The sequence below is a fragment of the Podarcis bocagei genome (genome assembly GCF_964188305.1).
Source record: "Podarcis bocagei genome assembly, chromosome: 2".
NCBI lineage: Eukaryota > Metazoa > Chordata > Lepidosauria > Squamata > Lacertidae > Podarcis > Podarcis bocagei.
This window is the reverse complement of record NC_138126.1, coordinates 116,566,338-116,594,163: the sequence shown is the minus strand read 5'-3', so window position 1 is coordinate 116,594,163 and position 27,826 is coordinate 116,566,338. Positions and strand designations below refer to the sequence as shown.

The 27,826-nt window shown below is 45.1% G+C and overlaps 1 protein-coding gene across 6 annotated transcripts in view; it reads left to right on the top strand.

The window, feature by feature from the left end:
* LOC308580216 (uncharacterized protein) overlaps window positions 1-27,826 on the top strand; it is a 161,792-nt gene that overhangs the window by 97,082 nt on the left and 36,884 nt on the right. The window contains exon 1 of one of the 6 annotated variants that reach the window (XR_014004718.1): window positions 13,232-13,353. The exons of the other annotated variants lie outside the window; for them this stretch is intronic. The gene's annotated coding sequence lies outside the window, so the exon portion shown is untranslated. Of the gene's footprint in view, window positions 1-13,231; window positions 13,354-27,826 lie in introns of those variants that run through there. 6 annotated transcript variants of the gene reach the window in all.

Sequence of the window (27,826 nt, the reverse complement as noted above, 5' to 3'; positions counted from 1 at the left end):
GGCAGAGTCCAGGCAGCAGAAAATTCTTGGCCACAGGTTGTCCATCTCTGCAGCGCTCCTGAAAGCCATTCAAACCTATTTAGAAATACTGGCTTAACAGTCTTAGGCCTTTCATCAGTTCAGCGTTTTTGCAAGTCGGCAACAATTGCTGTGCAAATGACGTGTGAAACATTGTCGAAAATGGAGAGCACATTAGGATGGGGGCTCAATATTAATCTCGCAGACAGTGTGTGTAATAGCAAAGGATTTGAACTGTAAACTGAGCTGGGAGCTGAGGCAGATGATTCTATTTAAAGGCTTTAGTTTTCCTTGTTTCTCTTTTCTTCCTCATTTGCAGTGACATTTCTAATTGCACTATTTGCTCTCAACTTGTCTGATGTATCTTATTATATGCTTTAATGATTTTTATACCCCAAATTGTTAACTCCCGTAGAATAATATCGGCAATATTTTACTCCCGAGAACATTACCCATGGCTGCTTAGTCGCGAGTGGAAATCTTGCATTTAAAAAAGATTAATTCACTTGGGGACATTAACGGCATCTGCCTTTAGAATAATTTAAGTCATGTAATGCTATAAGTATAGTTTTTGTCATGAGTAGGGATGAGAATCACAGAATCATAGAATTGCAGAGTCATCTAGTCCCAACCCTCCACAATGCAGGAATCTCAACTAAAGCATCCATGACTTCTGCTTAAAAACCTCCAGTAGAGTCCAAAGGATCTTGCTGGATGCTCGAGGATGCCCAGTGAAGATGATTCCAGACCTGGGTGGGAGGCTGTTCATGCAATGATCCTGTGGATAGCTCAGTTGGTAGAGCATGAAACTCTTAATCTCAGGGTTGTGGGTTTGAGCCCCATGTTGGGCAGAAATTTCCTGCATTAGAATCATAGAATCATAGAGTTGGAAGAGACCACAAGGGCCATCGAGTCCAATCCCCTGCCAAGCAGGAAACACCATCATTGCAGGGGGTCGGACTAGATGACCCTCGTGGTCTCTTCCAACTCTGCAATTCTATGCAACTCCTGTGCAATGTCTAGCTCAGCCCTCATGTCTTTCCATAGCCTGCCGCCAGACAGCCTTTTAGCTGGATTTCCCAAGGAATTGAAATTGGGACCCTTCAAGGGATGTGGGTGATGCTGTGGTCTAAACCACTGAGCCTCTTGGGCTTGCTGATCAGAAGGTTGGTGGTTTGAATCCCTGCAACGGGGTGAGCTCCTGTTGCTCTGTCCCAGCTCCTGCCAACCTAGCAGTTCGGAATCATGCCAGTGCAAGTAGATAAATAGGTACAGCTGTGGCAGGAAGGTAAACAGCATTTCCGTGCGCTCTGGCTTCCATCACGGTGTTCCATTGCACCAGAAGCGGTTTAGTCATGCTGGCCATATGACCCAGAAAGCTGTCTGCGGGCAGACGCTGGCTCCCTTGGCCTGAAAGCAAGATGAGCACAGCAACCTCATAGTCGCCTTTGACTGCACTTAACCGTCCAGGGGTCCTTTACCTTTTTACATACCTCATACCCCAAGAGCGGTATAGCAAATCTCCTGTGTTCTCTGCCCGTTAAAGCACACAACTTGGAGTGGATTGGAAGGAGGCTTGTTTGCCCTGTTCAAGAGGCATCTGAGTGCTCTGCAAACAACTCATCAGGCTGCCTTGCTCATTTCAGTGAAAGGAGCTAATCTGTGTGCACGTGGATTTGAACAACAGGATGTTCTTCCTCCGTGTGTTTGTGTGTGTGAAAGAGAAAGAGAGAGAATCACAGCTTTGAATCACATCCACACCATATACAGTAGTACAGTCATTTTGTTGTTGTTTAGTCATTTAGTCGTGTCCGACTCTTCGTGACCCCATGGACCAGAGCATGCCAGGCACTCCTGCCTTCCACTCCCTCCCGCAGTTTGGTCAAACCAACGTTCGTAGCTTCGAGAACACTGTCCAACCATCTCGCCCTCTGCCGTCCCCTTCTCCTTGTGCCCTCCATCTTTCCCAACATCAGGGTCTTTTCCAGGGAGTCTTCTCTTCTCATGAGGTGGCCAAAGTATTGGAGCCTCAGCTGGTTAAAGTCGCTTCAGGTTGAGCATTTTGAAGTTACGCTGCGTGGCGACCCAGAAGTAACGGAACGTGCTACTTCCGGGTTTCGCCGCTCGCACATGCGCAGACGCTCAAAATGACGCCACGCGCATGGGCAGAAGCGGCAAATTGTGACCTGCAGATGCGGGTTGCGTTCTGCTCTGGATGCAAACAGGGCTCCGGAACGGATCTCGTTCGCATCCAGAGGTACCACTGTACCTCTACTTACGGACACGATCTGTTCCGGGGTGCTGTTTGCACCCCAAAAAGTCCGTAAGTAAAGCGCCGCTTCTGCGCATGACACAATAGAGCACTCCTGCGCATGTGTGAAGTGCGCAGAATACTTCTGCACGTGTGGCGAAACGTGGAAGTATACACTTCCGGGTTTGCCACGTTCACAACCCAAAAATCCACAACATGAACCTAACGCAACTAGAGGTATGACTGTATAACATATATAATATAGCATGTGGTTCCCCCCCCCAAAGAATCCTGGGAGCTGTAGTTCACTAAGGATGCTGGGAATTGTAGCATTTGAGGAGTGAGCTCAGTGCTTTTTTTCGGGGGGGGGGGACGCATACCCCTAAACATTTTGTGAATCCCAATTTGAACTATAAAATCACTATGGTGATTTTCTTGAGTGAAAACGAGAGCACCCCTAAATATTTTTTTTAGAAAAAAAGCACTGGGTGAACTACATTTCCTAGGATTCTTTTGGGGGTTGAAGTGTTTTTTAATGTGGGTTAAACATATGTGGGCCTATATCTTTATTTCTCAAGCGACTGCAGGCTTCCAGTGACTGCCCAGCACCCAAAGCCGGCATATTGTGGGGTCATTTGACAGAGAAGCATTGTTCAATTGTCAATGCCATTGACAGTTTGTAATCTGTGCAGTCCCCTAAAGGGAGGCTTTTCTGTTATCTTGTTGAAGCCATGCCTAGTACTTTCTCTGGTTTATTGTTTTGCCGTTGCCTATAGATATGCCAGTTTCCTCAGTTGCCAAATGACTATGCCACAATTGGTGAATGTCTATTCTGAAAACGTAAAAGGAATTGGAACAAGAAAAATTGAGTAGCATATTATTGTCTACATCATCGTTTTCACAGCCTCTGAACTCTTGTTTGTGCTTTTATTGTCCCTTTATGTGCCTATCTTCAAGGACGTATCATTGATCTTTTGAAGAGGTGGAACCCCATTTGGAATTCTGCTATCATCCTTTTATTGTGCTTTCAGGTACCAGCTAGGGATCTTCAATGGTCCTTGTTCCCTGAGCACTGGGAAGGGGTGATTTGATTCAGTTTGCATTTAAAGGCAACTCACCAAATTTTCCCTTTCCGAAACAATATGCGAACCAAAGCACAGCCAGCCTGTAAAAATTGCACTTCCCTGTATTCTGCAATGCAAGGTATGCAGCCATGCAATCTCCAGCCATGCAAGGTATGCAGAAATGTACATATTAGGGTAAAGTGTGCAGAACAATACATATATTAATAAAGTAACACAAAATGTATTAATTCAAAAATGCATTAAAATTTCTTTGCAAATTTTGTTTATTAGGCAAAAATTTCATACAAAAATGTCTTATTAGGAGAAATTTGCAGTAAGATGCCGACAGATTTCCATCAGGACGTATTTATTTATATTTTAAATAAATTGATGCGAAAAAGTAGAGAACTGATCTTAAGAGTGGTGAGAGCCAGTGTGGTGTAGTGGTTAAGAGCGGTGGACTCGTAATCTGGTGAACCGGGTTCGCTTCCCCGCTCGTCCACATGCAGCTGCTGGGTGACCTTGGGCCAGTCACACTTCTCTGAAGTCTCTCAGCCCCACTCACCTCACAGAGTGTTTGTTGTCGGGGAGGAAGGAAAAGGAGAATGTTAGCTGCTTGGAGACTTCTTCCGGTAGTGATTAAGCGGGATATCAAATCCAAACTCCTCCTCTCCTTCTTCTTCTTCTTCTTCTTCTTCTTCTTCTTCTTCTTCTTCTTCTTGGAAAATACGAGAAACTGAGATGGACAAAAACTAAGATAGATATACCTCTCCTTACTGGGAAGCCGAAGGCAATTTTTTATGGCAGGCTTCACCAACCTGGTGCTCTCCAAATGCTATGGGCTACAACTCCAGCCAACATACCTGTACTGCCTGAGGGCTGATGGGAGTTGTAGTTCAAAACTTGGCACTTGTGGCACATTGCTTTGCATGGGACAGGCCTCCCAATGGGCATTGTTACCCACATTTCACAGGTTAATAGCTTTTAGCGCATACGTAGAGCTGGATCGAGGTCTCTTGTGTAATCTAGATCCACCTACCCCACAGAAGGCTACCTCAATCCATCCAGGGGAATTCAAGAGACAAAAATGGAGCCTTTTGGTAAATATGCTTCGTTGTTCCAGTCCTGTCTTTTGAACGGTAAATACATAAAAGATAATAAAGGGAAGAGGGGAAGATGCTGCTGCTGTAATTAAGTCTGGCAGAGTCTGGCTAAAATCACAAAGGGAATTCTAACTCTTCTGGATACAGAACTTGTTTTATTCACACTTCCTAGCTTTTATGGGGGGGAAGGCACTACAGTGGTACCTCGGGTTACATACGCTTCAGGTTACAGACTCTGCTAACCCAGAAATAGTGCTTCAGGTTAAGAACTTTGCTTCAGGATGAGAACAGAAATCGTGCTCTGGCGGCGTGGCGGCAGCGGGAGGCCCCATTAGCTAAAGTGGTGCTTCAGGTTAAGAACAGTTTCAGGTTAAGAACAGACCTCCGGAACGAATTAAATACTTAACCGAAGGTACCACTGTATGAAGATTAAATCAGCACCATAGAGTTTGGCTATCTCTCTCCCTTACCTTTTTCTTTTTAAAGCAACCAGTGCTTTTTTTCCTCTAAAAAATGTTTAGGGGTACTCTCATTTTCCTACTCATATTGAAATACTGCTCCTCAATGAGGCCAAACTTATATTCACAAAATGTTTAGAGGTATGTACACCCCTGCACACCCTCAGAAAAAAATACTGAAAGCAACAATAACAAAACTAGGAACGTTTCCAGGCTTTGCACTCTATGTTTTGCAGTTGCCAAAATTAAGAAGATGGCTGTTCAGCTCTGACACTGAGGTCCAGCTCCGATGGCCTTCTGGCGGTTCCCTCACTGTGAGAACTGAAGCTACAGTGAACCAGGCAGAGGGCCTTCTCAGTAGTGGTGCCCACCCTCTCATCAGATATCAAGGAAATAAACAACTATCCAACTTTTATAAGACATCTGAATGCAGCCCTGTTTGGGGAAGTTTTTAATGTTTGAAGTTTTATTCTGTGTTTAGTGTTCTGCTGGGAGCTGCCCAGAGTGGTGGGGGAAACCCAGCCAGATGGGCGGGGCATAAATAATAAATTGTTGTTGTTGTTGTTATCTTGTTTCATGATAGAGATGTGCTAGCAAAACAAGAAGTCTGTGAGCAGGGATGAAATGATTCCATGGGCAGGATGGACAAAATTATGCATGCTTTAATACTTTTGATATCCACAGCAGAAAAACAAAGCCTAACGTAGCTTCAAGACTAGCAATGAGTTATCATCTGGACTATGATCCTGCAACATAGTATGCCGAGGCAGATATTTTTTGCTGAAAAGGCATCTCTTTCCGTTTAGGTGTTGTTCCTGGTCAAGGATCATGTTTGACCTTTCAACCCAGGGCAAGTGGAACAAAGGCTGCAGTGTGGGGTCCAGCCTGCTCCATTCCATCTCCCTCCTCCAAAAGTTCCATCCCCAGCTCCCCACCCCAATAGCAGCTCAACGTTGCATGGCCATGCTCCATCAATGGCATCGTGTCAGGCTTCAGAGAATATGATCCCTCCCGCGGTAGCAGCCAAAAAGCAGAGAAACAATTAAAAGTTTTTACCACATAATTTTAAGGGGACGTAGGTGACGCTGTGGGTTAAACCACAGAGCCTAGGACTTGCCGATCAGAAGGTCGGCGGTTCGAATCCCCGTGACGGGGTGAGCTTCCGTTGCTCGGTCCCTGCTCCTGCCAACCTAGCAATTCGAAAGCACATCAAAGTGCAAGTAGATAAATAGGTACCGCTCCGGCAGGAAGGTAAACGGTATTTCCGTGTGCTGCTCTGGTTTGCCAGAAGCGGCTTAGTCATGCTAGCCACATGACCCAGAAGCTGTACGCCGGCTCCCTCGGCCAATAAAGCTAGATGAGCGCTGCAACCCCAGAGTCGGCCACGACTGGACCTAATGGTCAGGGCTCCCTTTAGCTTTACCACATAATTTATTAATATTCACAGGATGAGACGAGGAATGCAGTTTTCCCTGGAGATTGGCGTTGCTCCAAGTAATGTCCCACCCCCCTACACCTCTCCTATTCTATGTCACCTCACCCCTGTGTCGGCTAATCTGAGCTTTCTGCCTCTGAGCTTTCTGTTTTACTACCCTCAATGCCCGCCTAGTTCTAGGAGAAGGGGGGTCAGGAATGCTTTCCAAAGACACTGAGTCTGTCAACTGTCTCTCCCCTGGTGCTTCTTCTTCTTCCTGCTGTTCCTCTCCCATTATTCCCCAGCTTCTTCCCTCTACAGCCGCTGAACTATGGCCTTCTGCAAACCACTGTTCTAAATCTATACTATCCTCCTGTTCTCAGGAAGGTTCAGGAAGGGGGGCTGGTCCCCACCATTCTTCCCCAGTCCAATCCCTGACACATAGTGTTTGTGAGAGAGATAGTGATTGGCCCAAGATCACTCAGTGAGCTTCATGGCTGAGGGGGAATTTGAACCCAGATCTCCCAGGTCCTAGTTTGACACCCTAACCACTATCCTGACCACCCTGGCGTATTTATTTATTACTAGGTTTATACGGCAGTCCATCAACACATGTTCCCTGCTTGGCTTACAGGGCAAGGAATAAAAGACAGCATAAAAATCCCAGGGAATATTAAAATCAGCAGCAACAAAAATAAAGTGCCTTTCTAATCCACGCCATTTTAGCAGCAAATTAGTTTCGTTTTCTTGACAGATTTTGAAATTTGAGCCAAAATATTTATTTCACTGCACTCAAACAAATACTAAAATAAGATCTCAATAAAACTTAAAAATGTGCATTTCTTTTATTTAAAAATAATATTTTTAATAAGCATGCCTCTTAAGTGGGTGCTTGGGTGCAACTCCCCCCCCCAACAGCTCACATAGTGATGTTATGCCTGCTAGTTGTGAGTGGAGAGCCATGGGTACCACACAGTCTGGAGGTAGTCCCTATGCTTCTTTCCTAGTAGTTCATATTGCTCAGCAGCTATTCTGTGACATCACAGCATCTCAGCCAATGACTGCCGTGGCTTCGCCGACTGGCAGGAGGCTTTGCCCGCCTGGCACGCATTACATTATATTGTCCAATCTCATGTGCATGTGGCCACCCAGAAAATATATGAAATCAAAGGGATAAAAATATCCGGTGGCACCAGACACATCAAATTAAAGCAGTGGGGGTGGGAGGGAGAGATCAGAGCTCATCTTTGCATTGCCCCGAGGGGCAGTTCATATGGCTGCTTTTTGTTTATATTTGTTCGTGCCATCCATAAGGCGCACGGCTCAGCTCTCTCATCCCTCGAGAGTCATTTTGCCTTTGGTTGCCCTTGGGGGAGCCGTCTCTCAGCCTCAGCTGCTGGGCTTCTCAGCATGGGCTCTGGCAGCAAAAGCCAGGATTTATCCATCGCATTTCAAAGAACAGTAAAAGTACACCAGTGCCCGGAATAACTAATATACTGCACGGGGCCTGGGGAATATTTCTGCAGCCACGAGATGGCAGCCGAAGCCCAGAGAGTGCTGACCTGCCGTGCCAGAGTTGCGTGTGCGTCTCTGCAGCAAAAATGCACAACATAAATTAACACTCTGCTCCTTGAACTGCAAAGATGGTCATAAAATATAAAATGGTGTAACAGCTGGAGAAAGGTACTCATGTAGCATGGGATATAAAATATGCATATATTTGCCTAAAAGGTATTCCTTTCTTTACAAAGCGCAGGGACAAAGGACTGTGCGTTGTTTATGTGCATTATGAAGCCTTAACGGGTTTAATAATTTACAAAGGGTAACTTTCCTTGCCATTTATCTTCATCCTTTTAATACAGAAAGGAAGGAAGTGTGTGTGTGTGTGTGTGTGTGTGTGTGTGTGTTTGGCGGGGAGGTGGGAGAAGCGCATTACAGTGTTACATATTTTATCATAATTTCTGTGCCCACTATTTCCTGTAACACTGATTTAATAGTTTAGTTGAAATTTTAGCACTTTCACTCACAGCCACATACTGTAATTGCATCTGATTATGTTTCAGTTCGGGGAGGGGGGGATTAATTGCTGTATCAAAAAACAAAACTATTTGAGAGATTTCTTGGCTGAGTTGTTTTGGAGTTCAGAAATACATTTTCCCACCACAGCCGGTACTTAAGAAGACCCGTCGCACAACACTTCTGGGCTGTTGTTGGGATTCTTTTGGGCTGCAATCCCTAAGCACACTCCCTTGGAATGAAGTTCACACCAAATAACTACAGTATGCTAAGCAAGTCAAATAAATCTGCATCTTTGTTTCCCCCCTTAAATCTGTTTCTTTCAGCTAATCACCACGATGGTTGCCATATGTCCCCTTTTTCCAGGGCATGTCCTCTTTTTCATGTGTAGAGTCGTCGTAGCAATCCATATTTAAAAGTAAAGTAAAGGTAAAGGGACCCCTGACCATTAGGTCCAGTAGTGACTGACTCTGGGGTTGCGGTGCTCATCTCGCCTTATTGGCTGAGGGAGCCAGCGTACAGCTTCCGGGTCATGTGGCTAGCATGACTAAGCCACTTCTGGCAAACCAGAGCAGCGCACGGAAACGCCATTTACCTTCCCGCCGGAGTGGTACCTATTTATCTACTTGCACTTTGACGTGCTTTCGAACTGCTAGGTGGGCAGGAGCAGGGACTGAGCAATGGGAGCGCACCCCGTTGCGGGGATTCGAACCGCCGACCTTCTGATCGGCAAGTCCAAGGCTCTATGGTTTAACCCACAGCGCCACCCGTGTCCCTTATATTTAAAAGTAGAACTCGGCAAATGTGTCCTCTGTTTTTGCTCTTCAAAATATGGCAACCCTCTTTGAATCCCCAAACCTTGATCACTAGAAGCAGAAATACAACTCCACCCTGATCTCATTTCTGAGGTTCTGCCAAGTGTTGCCCTTGTTGTCTAACCACCTTAAATGTGCCTTTTGCCCAAGGAAGTGGGCATGGTTGGGATTATAGCCTTTGGGTCCTGGTTTCTGTAAAATGCATATAGCTTTGGCTCTAGCAGACTCTCTCTCTCTCTCTCTCTCTCTCTCTCTCTCTCTCTCTCTTGTGTGTGTGTGTGTATGTGTGTGTAGAGTCAGGGCTCTAATCCCAACTGGACTAAGTTCCGACAGATGTAGACCCATTTCACTATGTTCAGCCTCATTTTTCCCTTCTTCATCTCCTACTGGAAGCGTTTAGCAGAGAAGTTAAAAACCATCATCTGGAGCAGGACTCCGCTACAACAGCCAAGCTCGTTTTATCCCTGACCCATTAAGCTGGGAAGCCAGGCTGCTTCATCTGTCGCTAAACTTGAGCTGCAGCTTTTGTCCCTAGAGAGGGGATGCATCATTTAATTTCTCTTATGGTTCGGAATAACTGGAAATATTTATTGTACAAGTTAATAAGCATACCACTAGCTTGCAAGTCAAGCATCAAGAATGCACAAGCCCTTTGCAGAAATCTTTAGAGGTATTCAGTATTGCACTTTTGGACTACAGTCCTATGCAGGGAGTAAGCTCTGCTGAACTCTGGGACTTCCAGACAACCCGTTTATTGAGAAATCATCCAAAATAGTTTGCAGGGACATTAGGCAACATTGACTATTTGATGAGCAGGCATTCTGATTTGTTTGTTTGTTGGTGGGTATATGTTGATGCATCATAGAATCATAGACTTGGAAGGGTCCCCCGAAGGTCATCCAATCAACCCCCTGCAATGCAAGTGTTATCACATTTCCAGTGCATTTCCCCATCACTTTCCTTATAGCACAAAGTCCAATATTTTGGGGAAGCAGGTTTATTGCACAACAGCTCCAAATCAACCTGAGTTTGCTGGTATATGATTGAATACCACCCCCAAACAATGCCCTTACTTCTATGTAACTATGCATATGCTTGAGCTGTGGTATAATTTTAGTTTCAATTACAGTTGTCCACTGATTAAAGATTGTTTAATTGGTTCTGCATTTTACTGATTACTCAGTGAGTAATTAATTTAAATATATTTGCATATTGCCAAAACCTCAATATAGGTGACACAGAAAGCCACAAACTTACAATTTAGCATATAAAAGCTACTACCAATAAGAATGAAAGGTCATTTTTAATATACTTTTTTGTTCACTTTCATTCCTAATGAACAGTAGCCCACCAGAATTAATTCATTTTGCTTTAACTGTTGTGTGCCATAGGCCCCGTGGAGGATCCACAAAAACCGATTACAAAATTAAATCTGAGCAAATACTAATCAGATTTGTCATGCACTTCCATTCATGTCTATTTAGAAGGAAGCCCCAGAGAGTTCAATGGGACTTACTCTCAGGTAAGATTGCAGCCTAGCAACCATCTCTAGCAGTCACTGAACAGCAAGACCACTGTATGTGTAATTGCTTTCCTTTAGCAAGAGTAAAATGTCATTTAAACAAAACAAAACAAAACAAAAAAAATCCACAAGTTTTTAATAGCTATGGAAGAACATTCTTAATAAACTTTGGTTTGCTTCCAGTTCCAATGAGTGCAGAAAATATTACTGGATGCTACTCTTTGATCCTTCCAATTTAATAAAATATTAAGTTTTTGAACATCTGTGAGAAACATCCTGCCTGACAGGGAGTGGAGTCAGTTGATATTTTGCCTTCTGATGCAAAAAGCAATGCAAAAGTGAAGCAAATCCTCCCACTAGTTCAGCTCCACAAATGGAGAACTTTAAGAGCACCGTGCAAACCATTATGTTGTTCCAGGTCCCAAGAATGCACACAGTGTGAGATTTAGAGCCCATGGCGCTGTGGTCTAAACACCGAGCCTAGGGCTTGCTGATCGGAAGGTAGGTGGTTCGAATCCCCGCGATGGGGTGAGCTCCCGTTGCTCGGTCCCAGCTCCTGCCAACCTAGCAGTTCGAAAGCACGTCACAGCGCAAGTAGATAAATAGGTACCACTCTGGCGGGTAGGTAAACGGCGTTTTCGTGTGCTGCTCTAGTTTCACCGGATGTGGCTTAGTCACGCTGGCCACATGATGCGGAAAAACTGTCTGTGGACAAATGTCTGCTCCCTCGGCCAGTAAAGCAAGATGAACGCTGCAATCCCAGAGTCGTCCGCGACTGGACTTAACTGTCAGGGGTCCTTTACCTTTACCTTTAGGCATTGGCAGAAAGCGGTTCCAATCAGTTACAGGAGAATGGTTCTCAAGTTCGGAACTTAGGTAGTTGGGATGTTCTGGGATACATTGCCCTTGAAAGAGAAGGCAAATAGTCTGAGAGTGCTTTTAGATCTCTGGGAGTTCAAATGGCCTCAGAAAGCGGCTCCCTTTTATTAGCTTCTGCTAGTACTACAGGTAAAACCATTGATAGACTAGGATAGCCTTCCCACTGTGACCAATATGCTGGGAATCTCATGGCGGGATCACCGTAATGCACTCTATTTCCCCTTGAAAATGGTTTTGAAGGTGCGCCAAGTGCAAATTGTTGTAGCTAGGGAGCTGAGTGGAGCTGCCTACTGGGATCATATAACACCGATCCCACGGGCTTCCAGTTTTCCATGGCGGCAAATTCAATTTCAGTGCCAATGAAGAAAGATTCGTCAGCATCAGCATTGAAACCAAAACACCCCTGAAAGGAGGGCCCTTAGCTCACAACCCTAATGAAACAAAAATGCCTTAAAAGTGTGCCGAATGATCAACTAAAGATGAGCAGAACAATCCAACACCCCCCCCCCCCATGCCTGAAGAGGGTTTGGATTATTGTTAATATTGTTAATTTTATCTATGAATCACTTCCCATGAGGCACCCCAAAGTGACTTACAATAAAAGGTACAGAAAACAGCTGATAGATTTATCTACCAGTTTAATCACTGAAGGTTTGATAACCTCCAACAGAACTGGAGTTGCTCCTTGAAGCTGATAAAGACCAAAAGAAAAGCTAAAAGTTAAATAAATCCTTAGGCCAGCTGTTGTCTGTTTAGGGGATGAGTTGCTGAAAGCTACACAAAAAACTCTAAATTGTTTTCTTAGGTGTATTGTCTTATCAAACGCTAACGTTTTGTGTGAACTGTGTCTGGAACTATGTAAAACCTGCTAAATCCTCAGCAATACCACACCTTGGCTTGCCTGAGTCACAGTAACCCCCACTTATGTGTGCTCTAATTTCTGACTGTTTGTAGAGGGGATGTCCTTCTTCTCCGTACCAAAACGCAAACCCTTAAAAGAGATGTTTCTTCTTGGTTCTTGCTAGGAGGGAGGGAAGCCTGTTGCAACAGAAAAATAAAGATCTGCCTTGCTTTCACTGCATCCTGCCTCCATCTAGTAATCTCTGGCAAAAGCCAACCACCTCTATTTTTTTTTTATATCACCACACATTCTGGTCCTGATTCTAATGAGCCCCACACTGTGGTTGATATTTAGAAAAAGTAGGGAACCTAGGCATTTCAAAATGTCTGATTTGACTCTGATTTTGGAGATAAGCAAATTGCTTCCTCCAAAACACAGGAATCCTTCAAATCCTGTACATTTTGTGGGATGTTTACAATGCAGTCAAACCAACAACACATGTTTGCTAGATAGGCACATGATAGGAGCTGGAGCTCACAGAGTTTTCCTGTTGGTTTCCTAGAAAGAACTCTTGAGAGACACTCCCACCGTGTCCTGATAGGGGGAGAGCGTGGCCATCTGTAAGCTCCTCCCCTGGCTGGGCACTTCCTCTTTGCTCTTTCACTTAATTCTAGGAATTTACCGTATTTTTCGCTCTATAACACGCACCCGACCATAACACGCACGTAGTTTTTAGAGGAGGAAAATCCGTAGGCATGCCACCCGTAGGCATTCCCTCCATAACACGCACAGACATTTCCCCTTACTTTTTAGGAGGAAAAAAGTGAGTGTTATGGTGCAAAAAATACGGTAGATTAGAACATATGCCATGTCTCAGACACTATCTTAAGATAGATTTTGAAACTGGAATTACCATTTTAAGCCTGCCTGAGCAAAACTGCTGTATCTGCTCCTCTTCGACAAGTATTCTGAGTGAGTAAATGTTATTTTTTACCTTTTACAAGACTGTTTGTGTGAATATTATTTTAAGGGGGAGAAAAGGGGGAAACACCAAGAGAATTCATGACTCCCTTAAAACGTCCTGGATTACTTTAACTCAAAGGTGAAAACTAGCCTGTCTAAGCTTCCATTTTAATCTGCAAAGGGATCCATTCTGCTGAACTCACAAACATGAGGAAGGATATTATTATTATTATTAATTGAATTTATATACCTCCCTACACCCAGAGGTCTCAGGGCAGTTCATAGGACAAAATCAAAATATAAAACCACAAAATATATAATCAAAATAAAAACAACAACCCAATAACCTAATAAATATGTCCTCTGCTAGCATCTATACACATCACTACCCATTTTGGCTCCTCACTTAACTGAAATATAACAATACATAATACTTCAGGTAATGACTCCCATCGCCCAAACCTTTGGAGAGTAGATGGGTTGGTAGGTTATAAAGTTCTTAAAACACCCAGACACCCTTTTCCCCCAAAGAAGACCACCCTCTAATCACAGTTGACCCCATTAAAAGGATGAAGCATTTAGGATCCTCTTTCTTTGGTTATCAAGTTGGCGTCTAATCTCGCAATGTTTAGGAATCGAAACCTCATCTACATTATTGGAAGAATGCTCCCTGCACAAAGGAGATGTACTTTAATATTAATGAAATGTAATGTGTAATGCAAATATTTAAGATATCCTGGGGTGGTCTCCCCATAGCGAACTGACGATGAGGCGCACTCATTTCAGCAGCTGCTTTGAATAGGGATGCCAAGATTAAGTACACAAATATGTGCACAGGAGAGACGCCATAACCTCTGCAAGAAAAATGTTGCAGCACTGAATGGGGGACTGGGGGGAAATGTAATTGCCTTGCGCATGCAAAAGGAGATTTAGCAACCCGGGGGCATGTTTACGCGGCAGGCTGCCACGCTTCACGCTGGTATAGTTCTGCTTTCTCATTCCTAAAGTATATTTGTTTTCAGCTGTCTGTACCCTGCCTGCTCTTGAGTCTAGATTTCCTTCTTCCTCAGCCTCAAGAATTGACAGGAGGTATAACTAAATTGGGGAGAACAATACAGGACTAATGATTTTTCTCTTTGTCATAAGGGATGAGAGGTGACCGAGCCGTAGCTGGGTGAAACTCCCAGCTTTTCAGGATACAGTGGTTTTAAGCGTTTTGCCTCAAATGCTGAATATCAGGTCTGCTCTATACAAGGGCAAATTAAGGGGATTGGGAGCCCTGGTGAAGTTCCCTAAATAGCCCTCCTTCCCTTCCCAAAAGGAACACATGAGATAAGGTAGTAAAGTCTTGTGGTATCTCAAAGACTAACAAATTGATTATGATACAGTGGTGCCCCGCAAGACGAATGCCTTGCAAGACGGAAAACTCGCTAGATGAAAGAGTTTTCCATTTTGGAGGTGCTTCGCAAAACGAATTTCCTATGGGCTTGCTTCGCAAGACGACAATGTCTTGCGAGTTCCTGCTGTTTTTTTCCCTTCCCCCCCCCTTTTCTAAGCTGCTAAGCTGCTTATCAGCTGATCCGATCAGCAGATAAGCCGCTAATAGCACTAATCTGCTAATCCGTCAATGGGCTTGCTTCGCAAGACGAAAAAACCGCTAGACGAAGAGAATCACAGAACGGATTCTTTTCGTCTTGCGAGGCACCACTGTATAAGCTTTCATGGACAAGAAATAGGATGCTGAGCATGTGCAGTTTTACATTGCTCAGGAAAACACAAATGAAAAGCATTTTACTTACCTTGTACCCCCAACTGTCGTGCTTTAAGTGGGACATCCCAGAATTGCAGCAGCCACCTCGGCTTCTGATTGGATCCCCAGATGTCCTCTTTTGGCTCTCCTGAGAGCGTGGTCTCATTGGCATCAAATATTTGATCCTTTAACCAGAGCTAAGGGATTGATTCCTAAGGAAGTATCTTAGGCCTGCAGGGACAGAGAGCTATGCACACCTACCTGAGAGTAAGTCCCATTAAACACAAAGAGGCTTATTTCAGAGTTGACATGCATAGCATTGTAATGTAAGTTAACTATAAGTTAATTCTTAACGAGGACCCAAAATTCAGCTCTTGTACTGCAGGAGGCATGCCAAAGTCTCCTTGCAAAGTTTCCACATTATGTATTTGTTCCATGTCATGAAATGCTGCAGGGTGTGTGTGTGTGTGTGTGTGTGTGTGTGTGTGTGTGTGTTTTAAAAAAAGGTTATATTGAAATTACTGTATAGGCTGCTTTATTTGGAGATGGTATTGGGTTGCAATATTCTAATTTTATCGTATCATTGTGCTTTAATAAACTTGATTGATGTTTTGAGTGTTTGGTGCTGGGGGTATTTTTTAAAGGTTTTCAAGCAACTAATAAATACCGCACATTTGAAAAGCACCACCACAAATTAACTCCGGAGTACACTGCTGATTGCACATGAAATGGGAATCAGCCCTCTGTATTAGCTTGCTTGATTGCAATATCCCAGGGAGAGGGCAATTTGTTTCACCCATGGCATTGTTGTTTGTGAACTTCTAAATTGAGCCGGGAAACAAGTAACCAGCATAGCCAGAACAAGATCAGAGTTATGTGCGCTGATCACTGGGTCTCAGAAAACAGGGGTGGGTTTCAGTTCAGTGTTAGAATGCATGCTTTGCATGCACAGGGTCTCTAGTCCAATCCCTGCTGTTCAGACTCTTATCTGAAATCCTGGAGACCTGCTGTCAGTCGCTTTCAAGAACATTCAGCTAGATAGACTAGACATTAGTCAGTTGTTCCGGTAAGGTATGTTCCAGTGTAACAGCCTGGTGTCCGCATTTTGGACCAATTTGTTAATTGGTGGTACCTCGGGTTACAGATGCTTCAGGTTACAGACTCCGCTAACCCAGAAATAGTACCTCGGGTTAAGAACTTGGCTTCAGGATGAGAACAGAAATCGTGCTCTGGCGGTGTGACAGCAGCAGGAGGCCACATTAGCCAAAGTGGTTCTTCAGGTTAAGAACAGTTTCAAGTTAAGAACGGACCTCCGGAACGAATTCAGTACTTAACCCGAGGTACCACTGTATAAGGGTTTATGCATGCAGAGGAGAAAAGGAGAAGAAAGGGTTAAGTTAGGTGTGCTTCTTAATTTTGAGTTAAGCACTAGCTAAGCATGGGACGTGGGTGGCGCTGTGGGTTAAACCACAGAGCCTAGGACTTGCCGATCAGAAGGTCGACGGTTCGAATCCCCGGGACGGGGTGAGCTCCCGTTGCTCAGTCCCTGCTCCTGCCAACCTAGCAGTTCGAAAGTACGTCAAAGTGCAAGTAGGTAAATAGGTACCATTCCTGCGGGAGGGTAAACGGCGTTTCTGTGCGCTGTTCTGGTTCGCCAGAAGCGGCTTAGTCATGCTGGCCACATGACCTGGAATCTGTACACTGGCTCCCTCAGCCAATAAAGCGAGATGAGTGCCGCAACTGGACCTAATGGTTAGGGGTCCCTTTACCTAAGCATGTGAGAGTGAGTCAGCACAATCTAAAGTATAAACATAAACATAATAATAATTTATTTATACGGTCAAACCTTGGTTGTCAAACGTAATCCATTCCGGAAGCCTGTTCGACTTTTAAAACGTTTGACAACTGAGGCGCGGCTTCCGATTGGTTGCAGGAGCTTCCTTCACTCAGGTGGAAGCCTCGTCGGATGTTCGGCTTCCAAAAAACGTTCAAAAACCAGAGCATTTACTTTGGGTTTTCAGCTTTCAGGAGCCGAAACATTCAAAAATGGAGCCATTCGGGAACTGAGGTTTGACTGTACCCTGCCCATCTGGCTGGGTTTCCCCAGCCGCTCTGGGCGGCTCCCAACAGAACACTAAAAACAGAATAAAATTTTGAACATTAAAAACTTCCCTAAACAGGGCTGCCTTCAGATGTCTTCTAAAAGTCTGATAGTTGTTTATTTCCTTGACATTTGATGGGAGGGTGTTCCACAGGGCGGGCACCATTACTGAGAAGGCCCTCTGCCTGGTTCCATGTAACCTCACTTCTCGCAGTGAGGGAACCACCAGAAGGCCCTCGGCGCTGGGCCTCAGTGTGTTTGAAGCAAGTTTGCTGTTGGCCAGAGCCTAGTTTGTGTTGGGACACTGCAAGGAGACCATATCAAAAGACTATATATGACAACTGTATGTAACTGCTAAGCTGTGGAGCTGCATCTTACTGTTACTAAGGGGACTGACCCTACCTCAAACTGTCTGGTGTTTTTCTGTTCCATTGGTACACTCTGCTGGCGTGTTGAACGGGTGCTCTGCTCATGCCCCAACAGTTTCTGAATTCAAGACAGCCCCAGGTAGAGAGTACTGCAGCAATCTAGCCAGGAAAGTAACTTGCGCACAACTGACAGATGCCCAGTCTGTCCTTTCAAGGAAATACTGCCAATTCTTAGCTGCAAATGGCACCAAGAGTGCTTTCTACCAGCTCCAGCTGGTTCAATAGCTTCAAATCATCACCCTTGCTTCTTTTCCATGTCTATATGTCAGGCATAGGCAAGCTCGGCCCACCAGATGTTTTGGGACTACAACTCCCATCATCCCTAGCTAACAGGACCAGTGATCAGGGATGATGGGAATTGTAGTCTCAAAACATCTGGAGGGCCGAGTTTGCCTATGCCTGCTATATGTCTTGGCCGTAGTGATTGGTGCTTGTTGGGACTGGTAGGGTAGGAGGCCAACAGTAGGTGGAGACAGAGATAATAACTGGAAGGACCAACTAATACTAGATTTGTCCCTATCCTCCTTCCTGTTGAGTTCTGCAGGGGCAGCACAGAGACTGAGGGGGAAGCTATGTGCTGGCTGCGAGGACTGACTGAGGATAGACAGAGCTTAGTGGCGCCTTTCAACCTAATGGACCGCATCTTGGCAATTTGAGGCAGAAAAGCAGTGAAGGTTTCGTGTGCAGACGACACCCCCCCCACGACTTTCCCCTTCCCAAGCTGACTTTCCTCGCTTGTAGGGTTTATTACACCCCCATACAGTGGTGCCTCGCAAGACGAAAAGAATCCGTTCTGTGATTCTCTTCGTGTAGCGGTTTTTTTGTCTTGCGAAGCAAGCCCATTGACGGATTAGAGGATTAGCGCTATTAGCGGCTTTTAGCGGCTTATCAGCTTATCGGATCAGCTGATAAAGCAGCTTAGCGGCTTAGAAAAGGGGGGGAGGAAAAAACCCGCAGGAACTCGCAAGACATTTTCGTCTTGCGAAGCAAGCCCATAGGAGATTCGTTTTGCGAAGCACCTCCAAAACGGAAAACTCTTTTGTCTAGTGAGTTTTCCGTCTTGCGAGGCATTCGTCTTGCGGGGCACCACTGTATGTTTTAACAAAGAGTTCCACCCTTCAACCTGGTGAAATGTTAAAAAATTAACGCGCAAACTACAGTTCTACAACACCACCTTCCGTCCTCTGAAAAATGATCACCTGTACACAGCCAATAAAAATACGAGGTCCTAGCATATTTTTCTTATCCTGCCAATCCCACGGCCCTGATGCCTGTGACAGTACAGGCCACACGTCACGAGTTTTCCTGCTAGGCTGGTTATGAGATTTCCCAGCGCCGTTTGCATTCATTTAAAAATCGCATTTATATCTGACTTTTCCTTTGACGTTCCCAGGCGGTCTCCTGTTCAGTTACCAGGCAAGGCCAGTTCTTTCAGGGATGGCACTATTATTTGTTGCTATAGGACCGTTTTCGAGGGATGGTTCTTTGGAGTAATTGGAAGCAGCATTCCACATATGAGAGAGTGAGAGGGGTGCTATTTGCCACCCTCATAGCAACAAGTTCAAATGCAGCCTTTTTTGATCCATTCACTTCCACTGCTCCCCCCCACCCCCGAATGACCATAGATCATTTAGGTTAACAAATCTCTGCAGCATTTCAGCCCTGACGCTTAATGGCATTATTCGAAGCAGCACTTGATTTAAGATTTGAACTTTTGTAGCAATTCTTTCTACTGCCAATGAATTTCCACATTTCTAATAAAATGAATATGACTTTTGCCTCTGGTCATGTAGTAAATCCATACTCTCCTGCAGTCGTGTAGTAAATCCATACTTTCCTGGGCTGTAGAATTAACCACCTCATGCTTCTCCCCCCCATTAAAGATTGCGCTTAAATCATGTTGTGTCTTAGAATGTTTTCTTGGATGACTTGATCCATTTCGGTGCCACCTGCAGGAATTGCACGGGGAATTATTTTATTTAAGATGACATGATTGATGGAGAAAATGTTGGATCTGTTCCGGCAGTTATATGTATTTGCTCTGCAGGTGCTTGTGGCACACCCTGTTTTAGAGCTACAGAGATAGATTTGTTCTGTCTTTGTCCTCGACAAATATAGTTTGGTGGAGCTGACTAAAGCCGGTGTCAGGGCCAGCCCTAAACATTTTTCCACCTGAGGTGAAGAAGAAAGCAGTGACCACCCTTTTCACATACACAGAAGCTGTCTAAGATGGCAGCTGAATCTTATTTCAGTGCTGGTAAGCAACTAGGGGGAGGACTGCCCCTCTTGTCTCACAGCTTTTGCCACCTGAGGAGGTTGTCACACTCGGCCTAATGGTAGGGCCAGCCCTGACTGGTGTGTGAATAGACAGACTCATGACTAGCCATTCCAGAATTATCAGCAGTGTTGAAGAGGATTCTGGGATGTACACTCAATATGTGCAGGGAGGTTTTCCATTGTCTAGTGCTTTGGTCCCAGGATAAAGTCTGAAGGCATACGGGATCGTCATCTTGCTGAAGCTAAGCAGGTCTGGCCAGTGTCTGTATGGATGCCTGCCTGGTAACCATATATATGCCACCTTGATGGATGAGAGGAGGTATATAAATATAAGGAAATAAATACAACAGTGGCTTTAAGAATCTTGAGCTGGCCCATTTTGGTGTATACCTATGACATTTTTGTGGCTGTACTCAGTAGTGTACATTAGATAGCTGGAAGTACCTCTGGAGAGGTCACAATGCTGGTAAATTCCTGAATGCGGTTCATATTGTAGAATGCCTTGTTAAGATAGTTCTCCTTGGTGACGGTAGCAGTGATGAATGATAGGAACTCAAGTCAGGAGTCCCTGCGAGGACCAAGACAATCACAAAGGATTTGCGGCTCAATGTTTTTCTTAGTTCTGGCATTATTTTGTAAACTGAAAAGGCTTTTCGAGAAGAAAACATCCAAGTTTTTAATTAAAACGCTTAGTCTAGAGAGTTTAATGAAGCACTGGGTACTGATCTAACCTTTTATTCAAAACAGGCTCAATTACTTCTCAATTAAGAGACCCTTTCAACAGTCGTTTTTGTTTGGCTAACCCCAAATTAAAAGTCTCACAGTGTAATATAGTAGGTGGTGATTCTAATCTGCTTTCTGTAGCTCTCCATCACAAATAATTTGAACTGAGCCTCTCGTGTTTGCATGTTCAGCAGTACCCATGCTTTACGGCAGAACACTTGATGCCAGTCTAACTTGGTCCAAGCAGTTTTAGGGCAGCTTTGCAGTACTTGGATTCAGTTATTGTACTAACTGCTTTCAGGCTGGAGATTCCAGAGATCTATGCCCAAAGGACAAGCTGGAATAAGTACAGTATTTGTTGTTTTGCACTGCATCAGCCCGAGAGTGGTATCCAACGTCAGTCCTACTTTTGTCTGCATTGCCTATCTTCTGTGGTTACCAGTTGACTGGAATTACAAGTGAGGAGAGGGATGTTGCACTCAGATTCTGCTTTGGGGCTTCCCAAGGGCAGGGGCGTAGCATGGGTTGCTGGCACCTGGGGCAGGGCAAGTGCTGTGCCTGGGCAGTGGTCAGTCCCTTCACCAAGGGAGTCTCTCCTTGCAAATCACTGTGTCACCTTGCCTTCCTGTCCTTGTAGCGAGGTGGTCTGGGCAATGCACATGGTTCCAGCAGTGCTTTCCTGCCTTCCTCTTCTTCCTTTGCTCCTCAGTGGGCAGTGGTAGCACCCTCACCCTCCTTCGTGGCAGGCCAGGGGTGTGGGAGTCCCTTTGCCAGCCACAAGGAGGAGGAGGCGGTGCTGTTGTGGGATGTAATCCACTGGGAGCAGTCAAGTACAACATTCCTTGTTTTGCTAGAGTGGACATACAAGGGAATGTTTGGTCCAGCCAGTCGAAACTTCCTGTTCCTCCTGGCCTGGAGCATCCTTCCTTGCATGTGACTAGTGGGTGAGCATTACCTTTCCAGACCTGGTAAAAGGCCAAGGCATGCTGCCACCCTCTCTCTTTTCCATCTTCCTTTTGTCCTGTGAACTGCTGGACTGCTAGCCTGCAGTCACTAGGTAAATCTCCCTTATGGGGTAAACCTGTTTGTATATGTTTGAAACTTTAAGCCTAAAATCTGCCTTCAGGGATCACGCTGTGCTCTGCCTGACCGTGAGTAAACTTTCTTTTTGTTGCTTATGAATAAGACTGTGGTGTCTTTATTCTTTTAGGAAGGATTCAAGGGTTCTTACCAGGAAAATATTAGAACACATTTCAATCTGGACATGCCAGATTGAATTGCGTTTTGTCTTAAGAAACTCACACGAGTTTGCAACTAGTTTTCTGCTGTGTAAAGGGGAATGCACTCTGCTAAGTGAACGAACTTGCTAGCGCAGGTTAGGAAGGATATTAATAAACAATATATCCTCTCCTGACACCCTGAGCATTCCCACAGCTGTTCCATCCCCAAAGGCCCGGCCTGGGTGCGACTTGCCTCCCCGCAGCTCTGGCCTTGAGGAGGGAGGCTGTCGTAAGGGCACCTGCTGGTGTCCTCTCATAAATTTGTACCCGGGACCATGGCCCCCCTGCCCTCCCCACGCTATGCCACTGCCCATAGACATCTGGTTGGCCACTAAGAACAGGATGGTGGACTAGATGGGCAATTTAACTGATCCAGCAGGCTCTTCTTATGTGCAACCCACCCACCCATTAAATGTTCTTATTTGTGAGTTAATCTCATCAACTTTGATGCCTCACTGCAGTCTACGAATGAAGCTAGAAAGGATGTTAATATGAAGACCTGATCTAGCAAGAGGATAGCCATGGGAATTCTGACCACAAATGCAGAACGGGGGATAATATTTTGGGCACTGATGCTAGGAAAGACTTTATAGTAGAATCATACTTGATGTTCCTCTTTTTCTTTTTCTTTCTTTCTTTCTTTTTTGGATTTGATACAGTGGTGCCCCGCAAGACGAATGCCTCGCAAGACGGAAAACTCGCTAGACGAAAGAGTTTTCCGTTTTGGAGGTGCTTCGCAAAACGAATTTCCTATGGGCTTGCTTCGCAAGACGACATTGTCTTGCGAGTTCCTGCTGGTTTTTCCCCCTCCCCCTTTTTCTAAGCCGCTAAGCCGCTTATCAGCTGATCCGATCAGCAGATAAGCCGCTAATAGCTCTAATAGCGCTAATTCGCTAATCCTTCAATGGGCTTGCTTTGCAAGACGAAAAAACCGCTAGACGAAGAGAATCACAGAACAGATTCTTTTCGTCTTGCGAGGCACCACTGTATTCCACCATTCACTCCCTTTAAGGAGTCTCAAAGCGGCTAACATTCTCCTTTCCCTTCCTCCCCCACAACAAACACTCTGTGAGGTGAGTGAGGCTGAGAGACTTCAAAGAAGTGTGACTAGCCCAAGGTCACCCAGCAGCTGCACGTAGAGGAGCGGAGACGCGAACCCGGTTCCCCAGGTTACGAGACTACCGCTCTTAACCACTACACCACACTGGCTCTATGTGTGTTTTCTATGTTGTCTGCCTCAAGATTTCCCAAACATTCCCTTTAAAAAATCATTAATTTAAAAAGAAAAGTGAAAGTCTCAGTGCATTAAAGAAAAAAGGGAGAAAGAAACAGAGCAGATGCTCATGAAAGTCCAGCTGACTCATTCAAAAACTTACAGGGCAGTAAGCCTTGTACAACCCCAGGAGCCCTTTTTTGGAACAAGAAAAAGACCTTTGAAAATGTGCACCAAGAAACACCAGATATTGTTTGAAAGTGCTTATGGAAGCTGGCAGGGCCTTTTTCATTATTTCCCTGGCACTCTTCGTTTCCTTTTGGATACTAACTTCTTGGTACATTAGCTTTTTTACATGTGATTTCATCCAAGTATTTTATTGTTTGGGTTTGTATAAAACTCCTGTCTTTTGGATAAATAGGAACTGCAATTTTAAAAGCTTCAACTGTGCGCCCAATTAAGATCCACTCTTTTACCCGAGTAGCTTTGTTGCCCTGAAATTCATCCGAAAATTATTTATCAAGAAACGGTCTAATTTTCTGAGAATTTTCTTTTTTGAGCTCCCTTCTAACTGTTGCAGAATATCGCCTACTGTCTTCCCAATCTCACCTCCTGTTACTTGGATGGAGAATTTTGGATCAAACCCAATGTAGTTTATGTAGTTTGTTGAATGAAGCAACAGACTTGGCTCCTATCCTTTCTCGTTCTCAGCCCGAGGATGAGATCTGCATTTCCTTGTGGACAACCTTCAAATGAACATGTTTAACTGATGGGTAGAGCTTGGGGGAGGGGGAATGAGTGGGTTAGTGTAAGTGACTCTTACCCTAACTGTACAACTACACAAGAGTCAGAGGAGTCTGTACACACACACCCTGCTCCCTCGAGGCAAGTAAGGGGCTTTATCACAGTTCAAGGACAGATGCCAGAGAGGCAAAATCACTCAAGGAGGGTTTGGAGCAGTCAGTGGAGAGTAATAATAAGAGAGAAGAAGAGTTTGAATTTGATATCCCGCTTTGTCACTACCCAAAGGAGTCTCAAAGCGGCTAACATTCTCCTTTCCCTTCTTCCCCCACAACAAACACTCTGTGAGGTGAGTGGGGCTGAGAGACTTCAAGGAAGTGTGACTAGCCCAAGGTCACCCAGCAGCTGCATGTGGAGGAACGGGGAATCGAACCCAGTTCACCAGATTACGAGTCTACCGCTCTTAACCACTACACCACACTGGCTCTAAGGGCTGGATAGAAAGGCACCCTACCCTTGTCTTGCTCCATTTCTTCCTTCCTTCACATCTCCACCCCACAAAGTGAATGAACAACATTGTGTCATTCAGTGAGTGAGCCAAAACTAAGCAGAAGAAAATCTCCCAATACTTTTTCTAGAAAATTGCTTTTCCAAAATGTTGGGTCATTCACCCTCCTGGAAAATATTCAGTGAACCTCCCCCTTTTTAAATTTCTGTAAACGGTGATGTTTTTCTAGGAAAAGAGATGCCACAATTCACCATGAACGCCTCCCTTGTTCTCTTATAATGGCAATGGAGCCCACCAGAGAGATGCTAGAATTGAGTTTTGGCTGAAAAATAGGATGGTCTGTAAATAGGATGGAGGATTTTCGGAAGGAATACCCATCTTCAGAGGAGACAATATATTGTGCTTCTGAGTGACAGTGTTTTGGAGTCCTATTCCAGCCATAGATCTTAGTCGTATGAAGGAGCCCATGTGTATTCAGTCTAATATGTGTAGATACCTCCTTCAGACTTTCTGCCCAACAAACAAAGGTCTGGAGGTGGAGTTGATGGGCATGGGAATGATGAAGATTAGGGGAAGCACTGAAACACAATGCTTGCCCTAACAATGCCAAACTCAGAAGCATAGTCTGGAATAATATCCAAGTGCCGGGCTTCAGGAAATTGGCTTCTTCCCCCATGGCAGTAAATAAGAAGATCAAACGAAAGGAACGTCATGCTGGTTAGATTCTTTAATAACCATAGTGAGAGACAAAAGATTGCGTCTTGCTAGAAATGGTGGTGCTCCCAGTTAAGGCTCACTCCCCCCCCCATTAATCCACATCACTCCTATGTCTTGTAATCTGAGCTTGTACCCTCTGCGCTTTCTGTTCTGAGACTTTCTGAGCTCTTCTCGACCTTGGGAAGGGCAGTGGAGGAATGCTGTCCAACGACTGTGAATCTGTTAACCTTCTCTCTCCCAGTGTTTCTTCTTTTTCTAGCTGTTCCCCATCCAGTATTTCCCAGCTTCTGCCTTCTGAACTATGCCCCTCTTCAAACCACTGTTTCAAATCTACGCTGTCCTCCTGTTCCTGGGAAGATTCAGGATCAGGGGGAGGGGGGTGGCTCCCACCATTCCTCCTTAGTGCAGCCTTCCTCAGCACGGTCCCTGACACCAAGGAAGGCGGGTGTTAAGGGTTGAACAGAAGCCATCTCCCAAAATTCTTGCCCTATTTGCAAGTGAGCACAATGTCCAGGGGTGTTGGAGGTGGGACCACCATGCATGGAACGAAGCTGTGAGCAGCTCCCCTTGCTCTCTACATACGGTTGGCATGTGTCTGTTTCGAGAGACAGTGGAGTAATGCACCACTGGGGGGGGGTGAGTTACAGCACCTGCTGTGGCTGTAGAGCCCAATATGGAAGAGACATGTTTTGTTGCAGCTGGGGCAGAGGAAGGCATCCAGTTGTGCTGCTGCAGATGTACCGTGATGTTTCCTATCTGTATTCCTCCCAGAGGTCATTCCTTCTTTCATCAGTGCGGGTGGCCCTGTGGGTTAAACCACAGAGCCTAGGACTTGCCGATCAGAAGGTCGGCTGTTCGAATCCCCACGACAGAGTGAGCTCCCATTGCTCGGTCCCTGCTCCTGCCAACCTAGCAGTTCGAAAGCACGTCAAAGTGCAAGTAGATAAATAGGTGCCGCTCTGGCGGGAAGGTAAACGGCGTTTCCGTGTGCTGCTCTGGTTCGCCAGAAGCGGCTTAGTCATGCTGGCCACATGACCTGGAAGCTGTACGCCGGCTCCCTCGGCCAATAAAGCGAGATGAGCACCGCAACCCCAGAGTCAGTCACGACTGGACCTAATGGACAGGGGTCCCTTTACCTTTATGGATGCACAACCTGACCGTCTGTCTCCAAACACTGTGGTTGTCTGCAAGGGATTTCCGCACGGCGAGGTTGATGTTGCCAGCGTTCGTGTCATGCTTGCAGACACCTTTGTAACACAGAGTTGGTTTGCCAATGGACCTGGTGCCTGAAGCCAGCTCCCCATAGAGGACGTTCTTGGGCATCCTGCCATCATCCATGCTCTCGACATAAGGAGTGGTGAAACCGTACCAACTGCATCAAATGCAGAGTTGTGGCACTGTTACCCTCCCCTCGAGGAGGCTGGCTGATTGGAAGGAGGCAAAACTAGAGCAGTAAATCATGCAGAAATTCAGTGGGCAGGCTCTTCTACAGGTTAGTGCCTTGGACTCTGGGGAGCTGTTAATGGATTGAATAGTTTTCATGGCACGCAACCTGTTCTTTCCAAGGACAAAGGGTGGGAATTTTTGATGCATCTTGTCAAACTGGGCCCCACCTCCTTTCTACATCTTTCATGATTGGCACACTGTTGATTCTTTGCTCCGTTGTATGCTTCCCCGAGCTCTTTCAAGCAGGAATGGGAACTAGCTGACCTCCGTACGTCGTCAGACTAAAACTCCCACCAACCTCTGCTAATCTTAACTCCTGAGAAGGTTTGAAGGGAAGGAGACAATATTTGGGGCCTAAGTCATTTAGGGTTTGAAACCCCAATGTGAGCACCTTGAATTGGGCTCAGAAATGAATGGGCAATCACTTTGCTGAAGGCATTTCCTTACAATATAGGACATAATGTTTTGATATATGGAACACTGTACATTATAAATTGCCTTCATATGCTGCCTCATTGTAGCTGTATATTGTGCGCTTGAAAAATTCAGCAAAGTTTAAATGAAAGAAAGAGTGCCTCTGCCACCATCCTTTTTTCTGCCGGCGTATTTGATGTCACTGGATAAGGGCATGCCACAGTTACATTTTTCAGCCATGCAGGTGATTTATAGGAAGGCCAAATCTTTATTATGTTTTAGAAGTTAATTTGGTTTTGGTGCAGACATTTTTGCAGAAAATGAGGCTGTAAGAATGTTTTTATGCTCCGAATCTGAGTGCAGCAAATGGAAGAACGCCTAAATGGGCTTACTAGCCGCGGAATGCTACCCAGGACACGTCTCCTGAATTCATAACCTGTGACTGCCCCAAAGGGATTTATTAAAATTCAAAGCATGCTGATCCTAGACCGTTTGATTTGAAACACAAAATTAGGGAACTGACTTTGATTTAGAATGGGGGGGGGGGAGCCGTCTTCATCACAATGCAGATCACTCTGAAGGTGCATCCAATTACCTGATGTCCAGCAAAATAGTAGATGTGTGTTGATATAAGACTCAGCTTCAGAGAACACACACTCTCTCTCTCTTCTCCTATATTACAGTTCTAATAAAATTGGTTCTGATGTTCTGAAGGATTTTAATTCTCATGAAAAATGTCACAGTCATCGCACTAGGCATTAAACCATACCAATCCTTTGCAGTTTTGTTGGCGATGCCCTACCCCATTAGAAATACCTATTGATAAAATTGGGACAGATACCATAGATGTCTCCTGCTCCCTCTTTGTAAAATGTGGTTAATTG